At 41.2% G+C, this 24,839-nt stretch overlaps 1 protein-coding gene across 16 annotated transcripts in view; it reads left to right on the top strand.

Moving 5' to 3' along the window:
- Positions 1-24,839, top strand: part of foxp1b (forkhead box P1b) — a 474,222-nt gene that overhangs the window by 192,391 nt on the left and 256,992 nt on the right. The window contains exon 1 of one of the 16 annotated variants that reach the window (XM_055647679.1): positions 22,397-22,420. The exons of 13 other annotated variants lie outside the window; for them this stretch is intronic. The gene's annotated coding sequence lies outside the window, so the exon portion shown is untranslated. 2 more of the 16 variants (XM_055647677.1, XM_055647678.1) reach the window with 2 other exon arrangements.

The raw sequence follows: 24,839 nt of genomic DNA, 5'->3' as shown, positions 1-24,839 counted from the left end.
ATGGCTGATCATCCCCTATCAATAACCCGTGCCTGCCTTCTCCCCATATCCCTTGACTCCACTAGCCCCCTAGAGCTCTATCTAACTCTCTCTTAAATCCATCCAGTGACTTGGCCTCCACTGCCCTCTGTGGCAGGGAATTCCATAAATTCACAACTTTCTGGGTGAAAACGTTTTTTTCTCACCTCAGTCTTAAATGACCTCAGATCAGACACTGAACTCATGATCTACTAAGCAGCAGTATTCTTCCCGCAACTTCCCTGCACCTCCTGTATGCTTCTGAAACAGTAACTACCTGTAACAGGCATCTGAAGGCACACCACCTATTCTGACTCAAATTTTGCAGCAAATTTTCTGCAAGTTTACGGGAACAAATGACTGTTTTGTCTTTGTCCTTATGCAGAGTTTTGACCTGAAAAATGGACAATTCCTTTTCTCCCACGTATGCTGCTCTACCTGTTGAGTTTTGCCATTGAATGTTTGTTGTAAGTGACCAAATGTTAGTGTTCTTTTCAAAGTCAACATCTCCAGCTATGAGGCCTTTTTTGCATTCAGTCAGTTTGATTAGGTGAACCACGTCATTCGCATGTCTGATTCAAGACTCCATTCTGATCTTTGCCACGGGAAGAGGTTCAAATATGGACTTGGAAAGAGCTGGCCAAGCTTGCTCAAACTGGAGGAGGAGCATTCCGTATGGTCCAGAGAACCTTGAGCCCTTACATAAATGAGAGAAGAAATGCACCATCTCACAACACAAAGAATAATTTGGGGGCATTTAGTGGAAGAATCATGTTTCCTACATTGGTCTCGTCTGTTACCTCAAAACCCACAAAACCAGAGTGGAATCAAGTTCCACTTCAATGGAGATCTTTAAACTACCTTTATCTTTTATCTGTACACTGTGGAGGCTTTAAATGTAATCATGTATAGTATTTTCATTGACTGCAAATAAAACGTTTTTCACTGTATCTTTTCACTGTACATGTGACAATAATAAACTCAACTAAATCTCTGGAGATAATCAACAGAAAATGTCTTAAACAAATTATTGGGAGGAACCAATGTCTTCTCTCATCTTTATTTAAGTTAGTTTGAATTTTGAAGTGGGGAGAAGACTTCCTGCACAAGAATTAAAATAAAAGTATATTTTACCTTTCTGATCTTTCGTCTTGATCAGCCCCTCTACATTAAGAATGACATGCTTTGACTTGGGACATGTGGATTCCGAGGTTTCGGAATAGTCCCATTTTGCATCTGCACAGGCAGTTTGAGCTTCATGGGACAGGTGGAGAAATATTTAGATTGTTAAACACTTCTTTTGCCATTTGCATTTGCTTCTCCACATCCTCTCATTGAAGGTTCCTGAAGTACTTGAAACCTTCCTCGATGCTCTTCCACTAGTTTGACTGATCTTAGGTCAATCATTCCCATGAGTTGAGGAGCATATGAATATTTTTTTTTAAGTATTTTCTCTGTTCTGGAAATTGTTTGTTGCAATAGGTTTAAGAGGGGAGTACTTGCTTCAAGAGTCTAGTGTCAGACAGATGACCATTGCAGCTAGTTAAGCATGATCAGAACTTCAGCACTCATGATATTGGCCTGAGAGAGGATGCTGCCAATGCTTTGTCCGTCCTGTAAACTGGAACATCTTGCAACAATGGTATTCAGTGGTGTTTTTTCAATAACACCTGGCGACCAGGTTTCTTTGCTGCATGGTTGGGCAGCCAGGTCTATCCATAGTCATTGTGTATTTATAGTTTTGCTGGTTGGCTCTCAAAACTGGTTATTGATTTGCATTGTTTTCCATTTTGAATTTTTGTCCAGGATAATCCATTTGGCGTTGCTTGTTTCTGATGTATTGTACCTTCCTTGTGGGTTCATGTCCAATTTTTCTTTCATTCTTCTAGACTAATGCCATTTTCCCCACTTTTTTTTTCTTCCCAAATCATTATCTATGTAACTAACCAGCACCTTTTTGAATGCTGCCATTGGGAAAGCAACTATTGGCTCCAGTGTAAAAGCATTGCACATTGTCAATTCTCTTTGTAAGTCACAATTAAAAACATTTTTTTTTGCTTTTTTGGGACCAGCCACCAATTTATATAACCATTGAACTCGTCTATCTTTATATCATCTATTAATGTTATCATTTTGAATAGCTTTCTTCGTCTTCGTTTGGGAGCACCCAATCCTAATTGCTCATTGCTTATTATTCCAACTCCTGTTGTCCTTTGAGATCTTTGCAGCCCTTTTTTATGGGATTATTAAATTCCTCTGACAGCAGAAGTTAACATCGATATTCCAGGTGGAACCATCATATTATATAGCATGTTTAAGAAGGAACTGCAGATGCTGGAAAATCAAAGGTAGACAAAAATGCTAGAGAAACTCAGCGGGTGAGGCAGCATCTATGGAGCTAAGGAATAGGCAACGATTCAGGCCAAAACCCTTCTTCAGACTAATGAGATATAGCATCATGTCTTAATTTTAGATTTAATCTACAAAGAAAGAAAATGAAGGAGAAAGTATTAAAGAAAAGTAAGAATAGTTAAGATATGGTTTAACGTACCAATTGTCAGGGAAATTTTAGTTTTCTGAATATATGTTTGACTACAGACCTTCAAACCACGAAAATAAGAGCCAAAGTTAGAGACCTAATTGAGCCTTTAAAAATTCGAGTAGGTTAGAGTAGATATGGAGTAAATATTTCCACTTGTGGGAGAATCCATCAAGGCAAGATAGTTACTAATATGTTCAATGTGGAAACATGGAGAATTTTCTTCACTCAGTGGTTAGAATGTGAAACCTACTCTCACAGGAAGTGGTTGAGACAAAAAGGTTGGATGCTTTCAGATGCAAACTAGACAAGCATATGAGAGAAAAGGGAATAGAGAGATGTGCTGAAAGACCAAGATGAGATAAACTGAGTGGGGGAGACTTGGTTTGGGTTCAATCCACTATTCAGCCCAAACAAGTTTGTTTTTTAAAAACAAATTCTATATATATTTTCCAGTGTGGAATAGTTTTGGGGGAATGAGCCAGAGTATGAGATGATAGATAGAATGTCATTTAATTCTCTTAGATGATCTGTTGTTTTTATTTTGGCAGTCAGTTATGTTCAAATGTTGTGTTTGAAAACAAAACAAACCTGTCCAGATTTAACAGCAGAGGTAATGGACTACAGATATTAAAGATATTAAAACTAGAGAAATAATTAACAAAATGTTTCGGCTGAAACTGTTTAAACTTATGGGCCTGTCCCACTTAAGCGATTTTTTAGATGACTGCCTGCGACTAGTTTGACACCACACAGTTGCCGTGGTGTCGCCTGTATGGTCGTGAGTCGTCTCCGCAGTCGCCCAAAGAGTGATAGCGTTTTTCTGGTCGCCGCTGGAATTTGAATTGTTCAAACCTTTTCGGCGACAGTTGGCGACCGTGGGCTCGTCGTAGCTTGTCTTCTCCTGACGTAGTGCTGTCGTAGGTTGTCGCCGATGCTGACCAGTGAATACCATTGTCATAGTCGCCGGCAGTTGCCTAAAAACTTCTGTAAGTGGAACAGGCCCATTAGTCCAGTTGGCGACCTGCTTTGACTATGACAGATGCCGGCAGTCGCCTATAAAATCACCTAGTGGGACAGGCCTTAAGGCTCAGCCCTCGCACTTTCAGCTTGATGGGAAGTTGCATTAAACAGTCAGTAACCTTAGATCAGAGAGCCAATACTACTTTGTCAATCTTCACCACACTCTTCTGCTTCTTATAAATCAAAGTTAAGAAAAGAGAAGGAAAAACCTTTACATGAAGGATGATGCGTTTTGAACAGCACGGTATACACCTGAGATCAGGAGTAAAGAATGGTAATGAATTTAATGGGTAGTATTGTTAAAGAAAGAAAAAAAAATGTCAAAAAGCAATTTCACTGTTGGGTTAATGGTTAATGATGCTGATAAACAATTAAAATATACAGATGGATAACCCGGTTGCTAACCTTTCTAACGACCCTTCACACTTACATACCACCAACCATTCTGTCCTGGGCCTGCTCCATTGCCAGAGTGAGGCCTCCACTATGCCCACATCCCTTCCTCTGACTTTACATTTCATTATCAACCTTTTGTTTCCTTTCCAAGTTTTGCCTTTGCCCACCCATCTACCAATCAACTGCACCCACCACACCCCCCCCCCCACCACCTCTCCCCAACCTCTATCCACCTGCCACTTGCCTGGCTTTGTCCTGCACCCACCTCCCCTTTCCAGCTTCCTCCCTTCCACTACATCAGTCTGATGAAGTGTCCCGACCAGAAATGTTGCTTGACCACTTCCAGAAATTTTGTCTGACCCGCTGAGCTAATCCATCACTTGTTCTAATTAAAGTATCTAGTTGGATCAGACTGAAGAAGGGTCTCGACCCAAATTGTCACCCATTCCTTCTCTTCATAGATGCTGCCTGTCCCGCTGAGTTACTCCAGCATTTTGTGTCTACCATCGGTGTAAACCAGCATTCTTTCCCACACATTTCTAGTTCAACTGTTCCTTGTTGTCTTCTTCCTTTGCTCAAACATTTAAATTCTCTCCAAAGGCTGGGTAATTCTTGATGCAAACATGTTCACACATTCAGAATGATAACTCTGCCTTGCATTCAATTTGCTTTGATGCCCAAGAAGTCTTAAAGCTTTTCCTTCTTAAACCAAATTAGGATTTATTGAATTTTGCTGCCCTTAAGTGACCTACAATGAGCCATCGGGAAGTCACCTCTTTTAGACGGAGAGAAAGTTGGCAGCAAATAATGGCCTACAAATTAAAGCAACTAGTTTATGAAGTTGCACAAATTACATGTTGGAGAGGTAGTCATTATTTACTCCTTAATACTTAATGATTAATGGTCCTAGTCTTTGGTTTCTGAAAAATTTTGTAAAATAATTTTGCACAACTATCACTTACCCCTTATATTTAGGAACATTAGGAGTCCATAATGTTGCAGAAAACTCAGATAATGCCTTAAAATGAATAGGCACTACTTATAACAACTGTTAGTTTCCTGCTTAAATTCATGAACTGTCGTTCGGAACTCAATCATGGGAAAGGTACTGGATTCAGTCCATATGGAGTAGGTTTGATTCCCAGACTGCTGATCTGAGTAGATTTACAATTTTCTATTAATTATCCCATGGAACATTTGCTGTTGATGTATGTATGTGGACATTGATTGCGAAGCAAAAGGGCAATGTTTGGGAAATAAGTAAAAACTTGGAGATCTGCTTGTAATGATCCTTGTCCTTTTTTTAAAAAACAACATAGGTGTAGTGGTGGAAGACTAGAGGACTACAAATGTTGTAAAGAAGGAGAAAAGGATGAACCTGGAAACTATTAATTTCACTCAGCGGGTCAGGCAGCATATCTGGAGAAAAGGAATAGGTGATGTTTTGGGATGAGACCCTTGGGTCTCGACCCGAAACGTAATCTATTCCGTTTCTCCAGAGATGCTGCCTGACCCGCTGAGTTACTCCAGCTTCTTGCATCTATCTTCGGTTTATACTGGCATCTGCAGTTCCTTCCTACATAAGACTATTACTTTAATATTTTTAATATTAGTTATATGGATGGGAAGGGAATGGAGGGTTATGGTCTGAGCGCAGGTATATGGGACTAGGGGAGATTATGTGTTCGGCACGGACTAGAAGGGTGCAGATGGCCTGTTTCCGTGCTGTAATTGTTATATGGTTATATGGTTAATATTGATGGCAGGGACATTTTAAGAATCAATAATCCAGCAGAAAATGAACACCCCCTTGGACACACAGTCCACAAAGAAAGAAGAACCAATGTTTGTGAATGGGGAAATGGCATTTGATCATCCTAATGTAGTGTATCTATAGGTTATTGCGCTCCTGTAAACCACGAGGATTATCTGGTGTGGATGCTTTGAAACAATGACACTTTCATTTCTTCTGGGTCAGAATAGTACATAAACAAACCTTCTCTGAAGAAGGGTTGCGACCTGGAAGGTTGTCTGTCACCTTACTTCCACAGATGTTGCCTGACCCACTAAGTTCCTCCAGCAGTTTGTTTTTGCTCAGGATTCCAGCATCTGCAGTATTTTATGTCTGTTTTGTTTAAGGATGTTAGACAGAAGTTGAATTTGAGAAAACCCCACTTGGCAGTTTTCTATGTGTTAATTGTGCGTTAATTAACCTACAATTTTGGGAATGCTTGCAATGGTTACACATATCTGGCTGTGAAATCCTGCCTATCAGGTATTTGGACCAGGAACTTTCTGGCACCTTTTCCTGTTCACCAGTCCCATTTCCTTTGTGTCATTTTTCACATATAATTATATCATCAAAGTACTCAGTGGCTATTATGTGCTTTATGCCAGAAACTGATCAAACACATGCAATTTACAGCCTGTATTATTAACATTGTGTATATTGTTCTACAAAAGATTCATACAGAACAGAAATCAGTCATCATGCTATTAAACACTACAACCTCCAAATACGCAAATAGTTTTGTCTTTTTTTATTATTATTGTTGTTTTTTTTTTGTGTGTGTGTGTGTGTGTGTGTGTGTGTGTGTGTGTGTGTGTGTGTGTGTGTGTGTGTGTGTGTGTGTGTGTGTGTGTGTGTGTGTGTGTGTGTGTGTGTGTGTGTGTGTGTGTGTGTGTGTGTGTGTGTGTGTGTGTGTGTGTGTGTGTGTGTGTGTGTGTGTGTGTGTGTGTGTGTGTGTGTGTGTGTGTGTGTGTGTGTGTGTGTGTGTGTGTGTGTGTGTGTGTGTGTGTGTGTGTGTGTGTGTGTGTTGTGGGAATAACAAAGACCCATCATTTATTTATTAGCCTCTGTAATCTACAATTTGAGATTTGTAATAGAAAAGAAATCACGTTTGGTTAAAGTGCACATTGTCAGATTTTATTAAATGCAATTTTTATACATTTTGGTTTCACCATGTAGAAATTACAGCTGTGTTTATACATAGTCCCGCCCATTTCAGGGCACCGTAATGTTTGGGATACATGGCTTCACAGGCATTTGTAAATGCTCAGGTGTGTTTAATTGCCTCTGCAATGCAGGTAGAAGAGAGCGCTCAGCACCTAGTGTTTCCATTACCTTTGGAATTTCTTTTTGCTGTTTATCAACATGAGGACCAAAGTTGTGCCAATGAAAGTCAAAGAAGCCATTATGAGACTCAGACACAAGAATAAAACTGTTAGAGACATCAGCCAAACCTCAGGCTTACCAAAATCAACCTTTTGGAACATCATGAAGAAGAAAGGGAGCACTGGTGAGCTTACTAATTGCAAAGGGACTGGCAGGCCAAGGAAGACCTCCACAGCTGATGACAGAAGAATTCTCTCTATAATTAAGAACAATCCTCAAACACCTGTCCAACAGATCAGAAACACTCTCCAGGAGTCAGGTGTGGATTTGTCAATGACCACTGCCGCAGAAGACTTCATGAACAGAAATACAGAGGCTACACTGCAAGATACAAACCACTGGTTAGCCACAAAAATTCTATTGCCTGGGTACAGTTTGCCAAGAAGTACTTAAAAGAGCAACAACGGTTCTGAAAAAAGGTCTTATGGACAGATGAGACGAAGATTAACATATCATAGTGATGGCAAGAGCAAAGTATGGAGGAGAAAAGGAACTGCCAAAGATCCAAAGCATACCACCTCATCTGTGAAACACAGTGGTGTGGGTGTTATGGCCTGGGCATGTATGGCTGCTGAAGGTACTGGCTCACTTATCTTCATTGATGATACAACTGCTCATGGTGGTCGTATAATGACTTATGAAGTGTATAGACACATCCTATCTGCTCAAGTTCAAACAAATGCCTCAAAACCCATTGGCCGGTGGTTCATTCTACAACGACAATGATCCCAAACATACTGCTAAAGCAACAAAGAAGTTTTTCAAGGCTAAAAAATGGTCAATTCTTGAGTGCAAGTCAATCACCCGATCGGAACCCAATTGAGCATGCCTTTTATATGCTGAAGAGAAAACTGATTAAAAACCTCAAATTGTGGAGTATAGAGGCAAATAAATAAATGATGGGTCTTTGTCCCAAACATTATGGATGGTACATATACACACACTGAACTTTTTCTTGTTTATTGTATTGTTTACAATACTATGTAACATGGGATTGGTGTAAATGACTTCTTAATGGTTTGCGTGGTCAATGTGCCAGAGTCTGTTTCAAGAGTCAAGAGTTTTATTGCCATATGTCCCAAATATAACAATGAAATTCTTACTTGCAGCACCACAACAGAATATGTAAACATAGTACACTGTAAACAATATAAGAAACAAGAAAATGTTCAGTGTGTGTATATGTACCCTCTATTAACAAGCACCCATCCTGCCGCCCCTGCAATGAATGGCCTTGCTGTAATATCTGATGATTCTATGAATTTTGTGTTGTCCATTCTGACATTCCACTCTACCGATTGTAATTGCTGAATGTCATGAATGATAATCATTTTGGGGGGAACTTCTCCAACAATGACCACAAAGGCAACGAATACTGTGTTGAAACCAGTAAATACCATTTAAGAGGGGAAGGCACAAAACAGTGCAAGATTGGGAAAGATCTTAAGTGCAAGATTGAGAAAAAAAGGAATAGAAACACTTTCCAGTCGCGATTTATTTATTGTGGGGTCATTCTGGTTTTCATAGTGGAATTTAATGTCATGGATATCAGGATGTTTAGTTATTGGGTGGAATGCAATGATAAAGATTAAAGATCAGTGGTCTGAGCCGAAGGGCAGTTTTCATGAAATTGATCTGCATTGTAAAGTTTCAAATAGCCTTGCAGGAACGACGTGGCACTCTCAGTTCCACATTGTATGTCAGAGAAAAAATAATTATAGGACAGCCATGGGAACCCAGTTGTGATAGTATAACACCCCTGTGGTAAGTGAGATGTCCAGTTATTCCAATTAGGCAAAAAGTACAGACAGCATGGCAATCAAATGCGGATAAGAATATGCCCATTAGCAGGGTAGCCAAGGTCACCACAGTCACTGTGATTTCTTTCCAAATCTAATTTACATTTTAAGTTGAAAGAAACGGGTGGTGTGGTACGTTAGCACACTTTCCTTTCACCTTTGGGACCTCGGTTCAAATCCTGATTGAGTGGAAGTTTCCGTTATCTATTAGCTGGAAAGCCCCAAGTGAATTGACTTTGGACAGTTTCAGCCCAGTGAGTCTGCATCACAGAACTGCCCATAATTCAGCACTAATTGCGTGATCTCGTTTACACTACAATCGGCTGCAAGTTTGAGTCAAGGTGCCCTTCTAATTTTGCTGGACAGTTCCACCGTAGGTCGTCTATACATAGTTCTGTCTTCACGTTCTCTCTTCCTCACATTACTGCTTTTTACATCAAACCAAAATTTAATAATCCTTCAGATTTTGCTTTTGTCACTTTTTTTTCTCTTTATTAAAGAGATACTTTACACGGTGGTGCAGTGGTAGGGTTGCTGCCTTACAGCGCCAGGGATCCTGACTACAGGTGTTGTCTGCACGGAGTTTGTACGTTCTCCCCGTGACCTGCGTGGGTTTTCTTCGGGTGCTCCAGCTTCCTCCCACACGCCAAATTTGTTGGCTAATTGGCTTCGGTAAAATTGCAAATTGTCCCTAGTATATGTAGCATAGTGTGCGGGGATCTCTGGTCGGTGTGGACTCGGTGGGCCGAAAGGCTTGTTTTCATGCTGTATCTCTAAACTAAACAAAAAACTAAAGATAAAAATGGAAATATTTTGGAGCAGGTATTTCCTGGTTTAGTATGAACTAAATATAAACAAAGCCATTAACTTAAAAAGGCGGTCCAAGCTATGTAAAAGATCAATTTTTGCATGCAATTGAAGCATGAAGGATTTATCTCACGATAAATTTGATGATTGCATGTCCCTGATGGCAACCATGATAGAACACTAATAGTGTGGTACAGCAGTGTTTCATCAATAAATTCACCAAACACTTCCTTCAAGTGAGGCTGCCACAAGCTGATGGATCAATGAATTACCCTCTCTGAAATTGATCAGTTAGTGCCTACTAACATCAATTGACCCCATGTTCCAATGTTAGCAAGGCTAAGGTGATTTTTGTTTCCTGATGGGCACAAATTGCCATGGATTCCAGCATGCAGCAGGGGAAACCGGGGCTGCTTTACAGTCTTTAATATGTAATGGTTTGTGTAAGCCTGGGATACTGGGTGTTAAAATTAGGAGCGTTTAACTATTAATTGATTCAATTAAAAAGTTAGGTTACTTTAATTAGCTTTTGAAAACACACCAAACCAAGTTAATTATGAATTGACTTAAATATACATATAAACATACGTATAACACACACACACACCCACACATATAGATCTATATAAATATAGAGATAGATAGATAGATAGATAGATAGATAGATAGATAGATAGATAGATAGATAGATAGATAGATAGACAGACAGACAGACAGACAGAGAGAGAGATTTGATTTGGACAGAAAATATTCTGATTACCACTACTGCATCTAAAGTGTATTTACCTGCATGTCTCATATGCATTGATTCCTGTTTGTGACCATCCATTAAATCTACACTGTTAATAAACCAGAGCTGTAACTACACTCAGAATACCAGAGGTTTGCCACATCCACAGCAAGGTGAAATTAGTGGCGAACAACATGTTTCTAATCAACGGCATCTGCATCTTTGTGCAGTTGGCCTGATGCACCAAGGAGGTGGACGTTCACCTAAACTTTTTGTCTCAGAAGGTAGTTACACCTCTAGTTAAATAGCAGTGTAGATTCAATTAGTGGTCATGAACAGGAACCTATGAAAGCGACTTTGACAGGTAAATACACCTCAGATGCAGCAGTGGAAATGTGAGCTTTTTAATTGTCCAGAAGTTTCAAAATACTTGCTCCTGGTGTGGCTGAGAATACAGTTTCTGGAGTTTGTACGTTCTCCCCGTGACCTGCGTCGGTTTACTCTGGGATCTCCGGTTTCATCCCACACCCCAAAGACGTACAGGTTTGTAGGTTAATTGGCTTGGTATAATTGAAATGGTAAAATTGACCCTAGTGTGTGTAGGATAGTGGTAATCTGTGGGGATCGTTGGTTGGTGGGCCAAAGGGCCTGTTTCCTCGCTGTATCTCCAAACTAAACTAAACTGAAAGTTAACAAGGGAAGAAGGACAGTTGAACTGCACTGCTGCGCTACAAGGGGCTACAGGTTATGCGATTGAAAGGAACATTGGGAGATGTAATGGGTAATCTAGTCTGCAGGATAAATTCTATCATTAGCAACCATGGCTGGGTCCTGCTGTGTTGCCTTCCTGATTTTAGGACTGAAACAGAGTTTGGAGGAAGGAAGGGAGGATTGAATTGGAACCAGTGACATAATTAGAACTAGGAACAAGTTTTTTTCGAAATGGTGTAAAAGCTAGTGTGTACGTTAAAAAGCAGATGTTAAAATGTACCCTTCCCTCTATTACAACCTCTGAGCAAATTGGCATAGAGACAGATAGGAGGGGGAATTAAAGGCAAAGCTAAATGGCAAGGCAGTGGGATATCATTACTGAGGAAGGAGCAAGCTGTGTTGTTGGGATGGACTCCACTTAAAACTACTCGGGAACGCTAACTCTGTCAAATCAAATAATTTGGGTGTTAGAAACATTGTGAGGGTAGTTGGGGAAGGGAAGGTTCGGGTATGAATGAATGGATGAATGAATGAATGAATGAATGAATCTCTTTATTGTTATTGCACATGGTACAACGAAATTTAAAAGTCAATCCCACGGTGCGATTCACAAGAGCAATTTTAAATATATAACTTTAAAAGTTCGAAGATAAAAGAAAAGATTTTTAAATGAAGAGTAAAAAGAGTCCGTGTTACTGACTGTAAAAGGGCATGAGTGACTAAGGCCAGCTCGAGAGAAAAGAGTAGACTGTCAACATGAAAAGCACGGCAACTGGATGCGGACGGAATTTGTATGTAGATAGATGAATTAACCGGACAAATGGAGATAAATGGGTTTGAGTTAGTAACTGTTGCTGATTTGCGTTTGCAAGATGACCAAGGCTGGGGATTTAATGTTGCAGGGTGTGGGGCTTTGGGTAGCCTTGATAATGAAAGCTGAGCTATGTCAGTGGGTAGAAAACATCTCGGCCCATTAACATCAGGATCCAGGATCAGTGAGAGTAGGTTTAAAAACTAACAGCAAATACTGTGGGAGTAGTTTATAAAATGCCTAATGGATCAATCAGGAAATTAGAAGATCGTGTAACAAGGATAATGCAATAATGCTGGGTGCCTTTAATCTTCATGAGGACTGAGCAAAACCAAGCTTGCAGGAGTGGGTGGGTTAGGATACAGTCATAGAAAACATTCGGGGGGCTTCAGTGGAACAATTTGTTATAAAAACAATTTGGGAACAAATAATTTAAATGTTATTGGTAATTAGTAATCTTGTAGTGAGGAACCTTGGGGAAAAATGATATTGAAATGGTACAATTTCACATCAAATTTGAGGATGTGTCTTAGTCTGAAACCAGTGTCTTAAATTTAAATACGATTAAGGAGTCATGACTGGCAAGTTGGCTGAGCAAGTTTGAGAAATTAGATTAACAAAAGTGACTTTAGATAAATAATGGCAAACATTTAAAGAAGTAATTTATAAATCTTATTGAATAAACATTCCCTCGAGGAAGGAAAACTGCTGGAAAAGTGGTCTATTCGTAGCTAATGAGGGAAGATAAGAGTTGTATTAGGTATAGAGAGTCGTGCAATAATGCCACAACAGCTGAGGATTAGCATTATTTTAAAATTCAGCCAAGGTTTGATATAGAGGGCAAAACTAGAACCTCAGACTAAACTGTACACTGTGGACGGCTGGATTGCGATCATTTATTGTTTTTCCGCTGACTGGTTAGCACGCAACGGAAGCTCTTCACTCCACCTCGGCACACGTGACAATAAACTGAACTCAAACTCAAACTAGCACGAAATGTGTAAAGAAATGACAAGATTCAAGATTCAATTTAATTGTCATTTGGACCCCTTGAGGTCCAAACGAAATGCCGTTTCTGCAGCCATACATTACAAACAAATAGACCCAAGACACAACATAATTTACATAAACATCCATCACATCGCTGTGATGGAAGGCCAAAAAAACTTATCTCTCCACTGCACTCTCCCCCCCCCCCCCCCGATATCAGAGTCAAAGTCAAAGCCCCCGGCTGGCGATGGCGATTGTCCCGCGGCCATTAAAGCCACGCCGGGTGGTGCGAGGTCGCACACACCGGGCCTTGGTGTTAGAGCCCCCGGCGTGCGCTCGCAGAGTCCCGCAGCCATTCCAAGCCGCGCGGGGAAAGAGGTTAAATGTGCGAACTGGAAAGAGATCCACGTACCAATAAACTGCGATAAACTAGAAGCGATTAGAAAAATACTCGGCCCCTTGGACAAAGAGGCAATTGGAGAGCAAAGAAATGCAAGGGATTTTAAAACTAATATTTTGTGTCTGTATGGTGGAATGCCACATGATTATATTAGAGAAAATAAAGGGCTGATCAGCACCTACCGATTGGGACTACCACCAGTTCCCTCCTGCATGGTGTCTGGGTCCTGGTGCAATCCAAATGAACCGACCCATTTTTTCAGATAAATAGTAAATAGGTTTGAGCATCAATGGATATCCTCTTTTCTGATCTGTTGATGAACTGAAAATATTAATATGGTAGCTAAAAATAATTGAGCCTAATGCACTGCCCTGAGCAACATCAGCAGCAGCAATAGCCTGGAGCCAATGTGATTAAACTCCGACCTGATCGCAACCACTTTCCTTTATGCGAGATATGACTCCAACCAGTGAAGCGTTTTCCCTTTGATTCCGATTTATCTCAATTTTGCCTGTGTTGCCTGATATCAGGTTCAGTTGAATATTACCTTGATGTCAAGGGCAGCCGCTTGTGCTTGTGCTTAGGATATAGCTTTTTTTCCCCCAACTCTTAAGCATAAGTTGCAAAGAAGACTGATGCCAAGTGGTGCTGACAAAGTCCAAAGGATCAATGACCACGTTATTGGTGATTAAGTATCACTTTGGCTAGAATATTGATTTAGAAAAGGCCAAGGTGGTCGGTGACCCTCTACTGGGGCAGTACGGTGGCGCAGCGGTAGATTTGCTGCCTCACAGCGCCAGAGACCCAGGTTTGATCCTGACCACAGGTGCTATCTGGACGGGGTTTGTACGTTCTCCCCGTGACCTGCGAGAGTATTCTCGGGTATCTCTGGCTTCCTCCCACACTTCAATGACGCACAGGTTTGAAGGTTAATTGGCTATGGTCTAATTGTAAACTGGCCTGAGTGTGTTTAGGATAGCGTTAGTGTGTGGGGATCGCTGGCCGTCGCGGACTCGGTGGGCCGAAGGGTCTGTTTCCGCGCTGTATTTCTCAACTACACTAAACTAATCTACCTGTGTAGGATTCACTCTGATTAATATGTCCCAGACTTTGACCCACTCAGTAAGTGGTGATCTTATTGAGCCACACATAAAATACTATTGTGTCTCCGACTGCTCTCAGTGCTTCTTTCAAGTGGTGTTTTGTATGGAGGAGTCCATGGATTCATCAGCTGTGGAAGGAAATACCAGCTCCAAATTTATAAAGGAGGAAACTTGGCAAACCTGACTTGCTGAGGATAATCTTGCTATATCCGCTCACTGTACCTCATGCCACCAAATCTTTCCGACATGCGAAGTGTTTGCTGAATTTTCTGTTTGTATTTGCAGTTTCTAACTGAGGTGCATTGTTCAATGCCAGGCAATCCATCCAGCTTTACTCTGGTCAAGAGTCAAGAGTGTTTTATTGCCATGTGTCCCAGATCGGACAATGGCAATAAAGGGTACAGAGGGTAGTTGAGGCCAGTTCATTGGCTATATTTAGAGGGAGTTAGATGTGGCCCTTGTGGCTAAGGGGATCAGAGGGTATGGAGAGAAGGCAGGTACGGGATACTGAGTTGGATGATCAGCCATGATCATATTGAATGGCGGTGCAGGCTCGAAGGGCCGAATGGCCTACTCCTGCACCTAATTTCTATGTTTCTATGTTTCTATGAAATTCTTACTTGCTACAGCACAACAGAATATGTAAACATAGTACATAATAGGAGAAAAAAAGTTCAGTGTGTATATATATACATGCACACATACTCAATAAATAAACAAATATAGTTCAATAATAATAATAATAGCCTGTTGTAGTTCAGAGCGTATTTGTTGTTGTGTTTAATAGCCTGATGGCTGTAGGGATGAAGCATATTAATGTGGCCATTTGAACTAAATTCATGGTTTGTAAGGCTAATTGGAAGTGTATATTAAAATCACAAATATTAATGTGTTCTGGAATTAACTATAAGTTAAAGGGTTAATGCAAACTAGCAACTAGATTGCCTAATGTACATTTTTTTCCAAGGTGTGTTCAGGCAGTTGGTTCGTAGCAGCTATTTCTTTGGTCATCTGTCCAAAATATGGTACGCTCAGGTGATTGTGTGGAATTTATTGCCACAGATGTCCATGGAGGCCAAGTCTTTGGCTATTTTTGAAGCTGCAATTGATAGGTTCTTGATTTGCAACGGTGTCAAATGTTACAGGGAGAAGGCAGGAGAATGGTTGAGAAGGAAATATAGATCAGTCATGATTGAATGGCGGAGTAGACTGATGGGCCAAACGGCCTAATTCTGCTCCAATGATTTATGAACACTTTTAACGGCTAACTTGCTCAATTGAGCATGAAATTTCTACCACGATCTTCCAACACTTAATGGGTGAATTCACTTGCAAAGGTAGAAGTTATATTACTTGATAAGTGTTTTTTCATGCTGATATTTGTTGTGTTTCTGACAGTTGTGTCTCCACCTGCTTCCATAATTTGCATGCTTTTGAAGTCAGGCGTGGAGTGGTGATGGAAGTGTGATTCTGAATGGAAGTAGGAGCATGACTGAGCCCGAGACACCATTCTGTAGGATAGTGGTTGGACTTCAATGCCACTATCTCTTCCTATTTGTTATCAGGGAACTGAATCATCCTACCAACAGCTGGAGAGCAGTCCTGAATGACTATCAACCTCAGTGGAGACCCTTGGACTATCTTTGATCAGACTTTACTGGCTTTATCTTGCACTAAGCGTTATGCCCTTTATCATTTATCTGTACACTATCAATGCCTCGATTGCGATCATGTCTTTCCGCTGAATGATTAGCATGCAATAAAAGCTTTTCACTGTACCTCGGTACACGTGACAATAAACCAAACTAAATGAAACTTTTCCTTCAATTCACATAATGCTCAAAAACCTTCTCCATCCCTGTCTTGAAGATGCACAACAGTATAGCAAGGCTCTCACTTAAGTTTTAGCATTTTAGGTTGCCAAATGACAGTTTAGGTGGTCATTTAAGACGACTTGCATGACACGTGCGATAATGTGCTCGGACGAAATGCGTAGTTACAAGTCGGAATTATGCTCAATGAAGCATTCACATATTATTTCTGCTTCAAGTAAAGTCACAAACTAAGCATATTCACCAATCAAAACATGATATATACCACAACGACATGCAGCAAAATTATAATACTGTATCTCAACTCTTTTTACACGTTGTAATGAATGCAATTTCTATTATTTCTTTCCACTTCCAAACAAAAATGTGGTTGGATTATTCAGCGTATGATCAACCTCGGTGAGACCAAGCGCAGGCTTGGCGATTGCTTCGTACAACACCGACACTCAGTTCGCAATAACCAACCTGATCTCCCGGTGGCTCAGCACTTCAACTACCCCTCCCATTCTGAATCCGACCTTTCTGGCCTGAGCCTTCTCCATGACAGAGTGAGGTCCACTGCAAATTGAATGAACAGTACCTCATATTTTGCTTGGGTAGTTTACACCCCAGCGGTACGAACATTGGCTTCTCCAATTTCAGGTAGTCCTTGCTTTCTCCCTCCTTCCCCTCCCATTCCCAGCTCTCCCACAGCCGACTGTCTCTGCCTCTTCTTTTCTTTCCCCCCCCCCCCCCCCCCCCCCACATCAGTCTGAAGAAGGATCTCGACCCGAAAGGTCACCTATTCCTTCACTCCATAGATGCTGCCTTACCCGCTGATTTTCTCCAGCTTTTTTGTCTACCACCCATTCACACAAGTTCTGTTATCCCACTTTCCTCACCCGCTCCCTACACATTAGGGGCAATTTTACAGAGACAAGTTTACCTACAAAGCCAATGCGTCTTTGGGATGTGGGAGGAAAGCCACACGCTTGCAGGGAGAATGTGCAAATTCAACACAGACAGTGCCCAAGGACAGGATTGAACGCAGATCTCTGGCGTGTGAAGCAGCAAGTCTACCAGCTGCGCCACTATATTTTGTTCTCCAACACACAAAAAATTATACGCTGATAACTTTGGTTACTAAAAAAAAGAAACTATTCATTTTCAGTCTTAAATCTCTCAAGTGACACTATGTCCCCTTTTACAGCTACTGTATGTTTAATTCAGTTCAAGACTATGGGGCAGTACATTGGCCATAAAGTTGCTGCCTAAAAGTGCCAGAGACCTGGATTGGATCCTGAATATGGGTGCTGTCGGAATGGAATTTGCTCCTTTTCCCTTTGATCGCCTGGGTTTTCTCAGGGTCCTCTTGTTTCCTTTCACATTCCAAAGGTGTGCAGGAACCTTTTTAAGACCCAACCCAAAACGTAATATTTTCCTTTTGTCCATAGATTATGTCTAACCTGGTGAGTTAATCCAGCTTTTTGTGTCTATCTTCAGTTTAAACCAGCATCTGCATTTCCTTCCTACACACACGATACTATACGATAGACCTTTATTAATACCAGGAGGGAAATTGTGTGTGTGTGTGGGTATACATATATTATGCGCCCACATGTACACACACACATATTTATTTATATAGTTATATATTCATATATAAATATATACAGAAATGTTTTCTCGTTTATAACATTGTTTACAGAGTACTATGTTTACATATTCTGTTGTGCTGCTGCAAGTAAGGATTTCATTATTCTAACTGGGACGTGAGAGAATAAAACACTCTTGACTCTTGACTTACGTCGCTAATGTGTGGGATAGAACTAGTGTATGGGTGATCGGTGGTCGGCGTGGACTCGGTGGGCCGAAGGGCCTGTTTCCATGCTGTATCTTTAAATTAAGCTAAAAATACTAAAACTAGAGGGAGTCTAAAGAAGGGTCTCTACCCAAAACGTCACCCAATTTCTTCTATCCAGAGATACTGGCTGCTCCACGGAGTTCCCCCGCACAATTTAAGCATGGAATAGTCTTCACCCTACCATAGTTACCCAACCAGATGCAACTAAATTTAATGTAGCTCTTTTTTCCCAAGAACCATTTTTTGCTTGTCCAAGTCAAGAGTCAAGAAAGTTTTATTGTCATGTGTCCCAGATAGGACAATGACATTCTTGCTTGCTGCAGCGCAACAGAATATGTAAACATAATACAGAACAGGAAATAAAAGTTTAGTGTGTCTATATCCCGGAGACCATATATATGCACAATAAATAAACAGCAGTGCAATAGGCTGTTATTGTTTAGAGTTTGGAGTTTGGTGGTAGACCCTCCACCACCTCCAGTTTAAATTCCATTTTGAATATTTTTGTAGGACCAGGAAACCAAGAAGCCGGAGTTACTCCAGCTCCAGGGATTGAGTCCGTGTTGGGTTTCAGCGGTCGTGACAAGGCGGCGACCGGACAGCAATATCGGCTAGATATCCCACAATGCAAAGGGAGGGAGAAAGTGCCCAGCGGCGAGCAGTTGCCATGGCAGTGCGCATGTGCAGGGCTGCCGGCCCAGCCGGCGGATGAGGAGTGTCTGGAGAGCGGAGACCCAGACACGGATGGCGGGCGGAGACGGAGACGGAGAGTGACAGAGAGAGAGAGATGGAGAGGGGGGCCTGCTCAGAGTTGAATGGAAGGTGTCCCAGGTGCTTGCCAAGCCGGGCAAAATGGCACGGCTTTTAGGTTTGCCCGGCGGGACTTTAGATGGCCGTTGCCTTACAGCGCTAGAGACCCAGGTTTGATCCTGAGTACGGATGCTGTCTGTGCGAAGTTTGTACATTCTCCCTTGGACCACGTGGGTTTTCTCCAGGTGCCGTGGTTTCCTCCCACACTCCTAAGATGTACAGGTTTGTAGGTTGATTGGCTTCTGGAAATTATAAATTGTCCCTCGGGTTAAGGGTTATCACTAGTCAGTGTGGACTCAGTGTTTTGCTGTATCTGTGAAGTCAGAAGGCGGGTCCATTCATCAGCTTTCTGTTGGTAGGAAAAGTACTCAGTTAATGTATAATGGATCAAAATGTGAATTTCATTCTGAAACATTCTAAAAAAGATGTAATGATGGTGGTGCCTTGCGGCAGCGGCCTCTGCAGTCCATCTGTCTTTTTTTTAATTTTTGGCCTGTTGAATGTATAGTTTGGTTGTAGTTTATATATTGTTTTTAACTGTGTATGTGTGGGGAGCGGGGGACCCGACCTTTTCCCTATCGGGTCTCAATTGTCGTTGGGGCCTAGCACCGTGGAGCAGCCTCCAACCAGAACGACTTGGGACTCCAGTCGCGGAGCCTGCGGACCTACCATCGAGGAGCTGGCCGGCTTCGGAGCGTGGAGAGCTGTGGTGGCGCACTTACATCGCCCGGCGCGGCCTTAACGGCCACGGAACTTGCCATCGCCCGCTGGGGGCTTTAACATCGGGAGAAAAATGGAAAACAGGGGAGAGCCAATGACTTTGCCTTCCATCACAGTGAGGAGGAGATTTACTGTGTTGCTTAGAGGATGATGTGATTTAATGGATACCAGTGTGTCAAGTATTGTTGTGAGGTCTCGTGTTTGTCTCTCAGATGAACGGGGGGTGCAGCTTAATGGAGGTGTGTACACCAGGCATTTTGTGTGAGGGCGAACCCCAGTGGAGTATTGTCTTGTCTACTCCCTCTTTGCTGATCGTGTCTTGACAGAAGACTGCAACTTTTCCCACCCCGGCATTGAAGTTACCCGGGAAATTAGTTTGTCTCCTTCTGTGACGTAGACAAGATTACTGTAAAATATCTCCCTGTCCTTATCGGCAACTTCCAGAGTTGGAACATATGCAAAATGTGTGTGTGTGTGTGTGTATGTGCGTGTGTATGTGGACGCATGCGTGCTGGTGTGTTTATGTAACCATATAACCATATAACAATTACAGCACGGAAACAGGCCATCTCGGCCCTACAAGTCCGTGCCGAACAAATTTTTTTTCCCCTTAGTCCCACCTGCCTGCACTCATACCATAACCCTCCATTCCCTTCTCATCCATATGCCTATCCAATTTATTTTTAAATGATACCAATGAACCTGCCTCCACCACTTCCACTTCCACTGGTAGCTCATTCCACACCGCTACCACTCTCTGAGTAAAGAAGTTCCCCCTCATATTACCCCTAAACCTCTGTCCCTTAATTCTGAAGTCATGTCCTCTTGTTTGAATCTTCCCTATTCTCAAAGGGAAAAGCTTGTCCAAAAGCTTGTAAGTAAGAATGCATACGTTGAGGAAAAAATAGACTCATCAAAGACCGTATTACCAATATACTTCAATCCTTTTGCTTCAGAATAAGGGATTGCTCATTGAATGGCAATGAGAAGCCATTTCTGTTGGAGGGTTATGAATGTTTGGAAATCATAATACCAAATGGTTTTGTATTGTCACTGCATGCATTCAAGTCTTGGATGGTCAAAGTTTCAGGCTATATGGGTATTAAGGGGTATCAGAATCAGTGATTAATTAAATTTGAGGCTAAGATCAGTTAAGCAATTAGCTCTTTAGTGATGAAGCAGACTTGAGGTCTTGCTTCTTGTTTGTGTGTAAATGTAAAAATGTGCACAGTGCAGTGTTTGAGGATGGAGGTTTGTGCAGATATCTGACGGTGATCTGAATACCAGGACATGCTTACTGAAGGGAAGGTCGCATTACTAGAATTGTGCCCGAGTTATGCAAATAAATGGTTTGCAACTTAAATGAGGACCAGGTTACGACAACGCTTCGATGAGATCAATGATTCACGGAGGTAATGAAAGTTTTTCTGTCTTTATTGACAAACCAATTGCAACTATTATTTGTGATGCTGAGCTTGAAAATGTTATCTTGTGGAACACCAGTAAATTGCATCCATTTTCCTCAAATCCACCCTCCTGTGGCACTTTGAAATTGCTCAAGTGTTGTAACGCTTTAAACTCCATGTGCTCAGAAAGACCATTTTCTCACATGTTGACATCTGATGAAATTATTCAGTTTTGCCTGAAGCACATTGCTTTTCTGCGAGTGTGTTTATTTCAAACCAGTTTAAATACACACTTAAATCATTTTCCTTGTGTCAGACAACTAAAAAAAAAGTCCTATATTGAATAGAATAATTTCCACCGTGATACTTCACCCTTTGTGATCGTGCCATCCAGAAAGACCTGGAACAAATGGAGATTGTACGATTTGATTTCAGCAGAAGAAGCAAAGTAAATGGATAAAATAGAGGGTCTCAAAAAGCTGGAGTAACTCAGCGGGACAGGAGGCATCTTTGGAGAGAAGGAATGGGTGACCTTTCGGGTCGAGACCTTTCTCCAGTCTGAAGAAGGGTCTCGACCCAAAACGTCACCAATTGCTTCTCTCCAGAATTGCATCTGCAGTTCCTTCTGACACAAAATAGAGACTCTTTGGTTTGGATAACAACTTGATGGATGAGGGCAACCTGCTGATGCAAACAATTGCTGTTTGTGAGTAAACAGAATCTTGTATAAACAAGTCAGCCTGGTTTCTCAGTGGGCTGATCTCGTGATGAAGGTTGCAGCTGCCATTTACCTTAATATACAAAAATCCCCCACTTGTTATAAATGTCAGTAGATGAAAGAAGTTGTTTGTCTTAAAGTTCTTTCCATTATTTACTCAATCCACAAAGCATTGCCCGACCTTGATTCCCTAAGTAGGGGCCCCTTTCTCCTCCTCATTCTGTTTACATTGTCTTGGCTGAGTGTCACCTACAAAATCTGTTGATTATTTCACCTGGTTAATGTTAAATTGGTCTTGCAAGATGATGTGTTTGTTCATGAGCACAAATGCAGGCGCCTTGTTTACAGTAGCTATGGCAGCAATCAGCTATTAAACAAATATACCCCTGTTTACGGGTGTGAGCAGCAGTTTATCCTGTACTGTTGTACAAAACTTAGTGCTGTGTTTTGATAAAGAAGAAGGGAACTTGTCCATGGAATGCAGCTCAAGCAGACTTTGGGTTTGCTCTGCTTATCAGTGACTTCAATGAAGTGGGTGGCAGATTAACAAGCTGTTTCGTTCTCCACTAGATTTCCTTGGAATGGAATGGTATCTATGCTGTTGTTTGCTTTCTCTTCCTTCCCCTACGACCTCACCCTTATCCCGCAAAAGAGAAGGCAGAGCTGTACAGGAGACTGCAGGAACAACGTGCGGTGTGCACCCAGAGATGGAGAGAAAGTTCTTTGTCCCACAGATGCTGTGTTAAACAGGTCTCTCGCGGAGAGCAGAGGTGCGGTGCTTGGGAGGTGGTTGCAGCAGGTGACCGAAAACTCAGTTTGTTCCTAGCGGTGTTTGGTAAACAAGTTCAAAACCTTCACAAGGACTGCCTGTGTTATTGCTTTGAATGTTGTTGTTGTTGTTTTAGAGTATTTGTTGTGCATTTAAACCTGACAAAACCTGTTAATATTGACAACAGAATGCCGGGGCAGGTCAAAGATAAGCGAAAAGAATATCAGTGCAGTGACCTTGACAAATCATGTGTTTGTGAGGCAGGGCCTTTTCCCCCTTTTAATTAATGCACTTTTGTTCTGGCTGAGTATTCAAAGAAAATCACATATTTTTATCTTCAATAATGCTGAAACTCACATTATGCATTGGAAATGATAAAACATTTATCATTTTTACCAACAGGTAATATACATAATTCATGCTGTTTTAGTGCTACCCTTTTTTGATATTCATGATGGATAACACTTAAGATTTCTTCTCGATATTGGAGAATGGTATTGCACCACAGTAAAATTAATGAGAAGATAGATTTATGAGTTTCATTTGTTTGTCGATTCAAAAATTAATTGAGTGTTAATTTTAGCTGTTCCTCATCAGAATAGGTACTTAGCATTTGGGCATTATATTCTGCATTCAATGTGGGCTACTTTTAGTTTACTGCGGGTCAGTAATTTTGCATACATTGAAATAGCCTTTAGGCTCATTCTCTTGATTACTTTTTAGCTGCCGTGCTTTAGAAAATGTACTCCTTCTCTTTTTATAATTGTGAAAATTCATTATGTGGCGACATTGCATGCATAATATCAGCAGAACAGCCCATAGTATTTTTAAACTGCATTGTACATTGTGTGTGGACGATTTTGTTGCTAGTTTACGCATTTGGAAATATTTCAGTACTATTTAGCATTTTCTGTCATACAGCATTTGAAATTGTTTTAATTTAGAACCTTTGTGAGTCGGCTTTTATTAGTGCCATTGTCGTTCCAGTGACTGAGCTTCCCATAGGAGTAAGCATGCGATATTATAAATCCGTGTTTAGTTCAATTTTCACTTCCTTTGATGATTAGGCAGAGTGTTTTAAGGGCATTTTTTCTGCTTCATATAAATAATTGATCAGTTAACTTAATTCATTTCAGTCTGACTTGGTCAACCTTCATTAACTGGCCTGGAATAAAGCCTCTTCTTGTTAGCTGAGCATCTTTCCTTGAAAGGTTAATTCATCAAAGTACAGAGTTCTAGGGTTTAGATCGTGGAAGGTGCATTACTATCAAGGTGTGAAGGAAGTGAACTAAAAGCCTGCCAGCTGCCAAAGGCAAACCCGAAGTTAAGGAGGCAGCACTTCATGTATCGGACTGATGAGATCTTATTTTCTATGGGGAAATTTCAATCTGGAGTTTTCTAGAGTATGTTTTCTATAGCCTATCTTTGCAAAGGACTCTACAGTAAATGGTTTATTTTGATATACATATGCAGTGGTTAAGCAAATATTAGTTGACTTTATTGTTGTACCATAATTGTACTGAATGTGAAGCAGACACTCACACTCTCACACACACTCTCACACTCATGCTCACACACACTCACATGCTCACACTCACACACACCCACATACTACTCTCACACACCCATCTCACACACACACTCTCACACACACTCTCACACACACTCGCACACACACACATGCTCACTCTCACACACTCATACTATCTCACACACACACACTCTCTCTCACACACACACACACACACACACTCTCACACACACACTCACACACACACTCACACACACACACACTCACACACACACACTCACACACACACTCACACACACACACACCTCACACACACTCACTCTCACACACACACTCTCACACACCCACTCTCGCACACACTCTTGCACACACACACTCACACATACACACTTGTGTGAAGGTATGTCATATGCATTTATCAAGTATCTTCATGTTCAAAATATTAAATTTGAGGCAAACTGTGGATGTTTTGAGCTACTTGGCTTCAGTTTAATTGTCATATAAAGATTAACATATCATCATGGTGTTGTCCATGAGATGTGCCATTCATCCAGCTAATCTACCTGTTTCACAGTTAATCCAGCATAATTGCAGATGACTCTCTGTTTGCAGATTACAGATACCGTATTAATATGGACTAATACCTAGTATGATTTACGTTTTCCCCCCAGTCTCACCTTCTTTGCTTTGTCTCGAGAAGGTGCAGAC

This window comes from Leucoraja erinacea, chromosome 16 (genome assembly GCF_028641065.1).
Source record: "Leucoraja erinacea ecotype New England chromosome 16, Leri_hhj_1, whole genome shotgun sequence".
Classification (NCBI taxonomy): Eukaryota; Metazoa; Chordata; class Chondrichthyes; order Rajiformes; family Rajidae; genus Leucoraja; species Leucoraja erinaceus.
The sequence above is the reverse complement of the archived record's forward strand: the minus strand, read 5'-3'. Positions and strand labels throughout refer to the sequence as shown.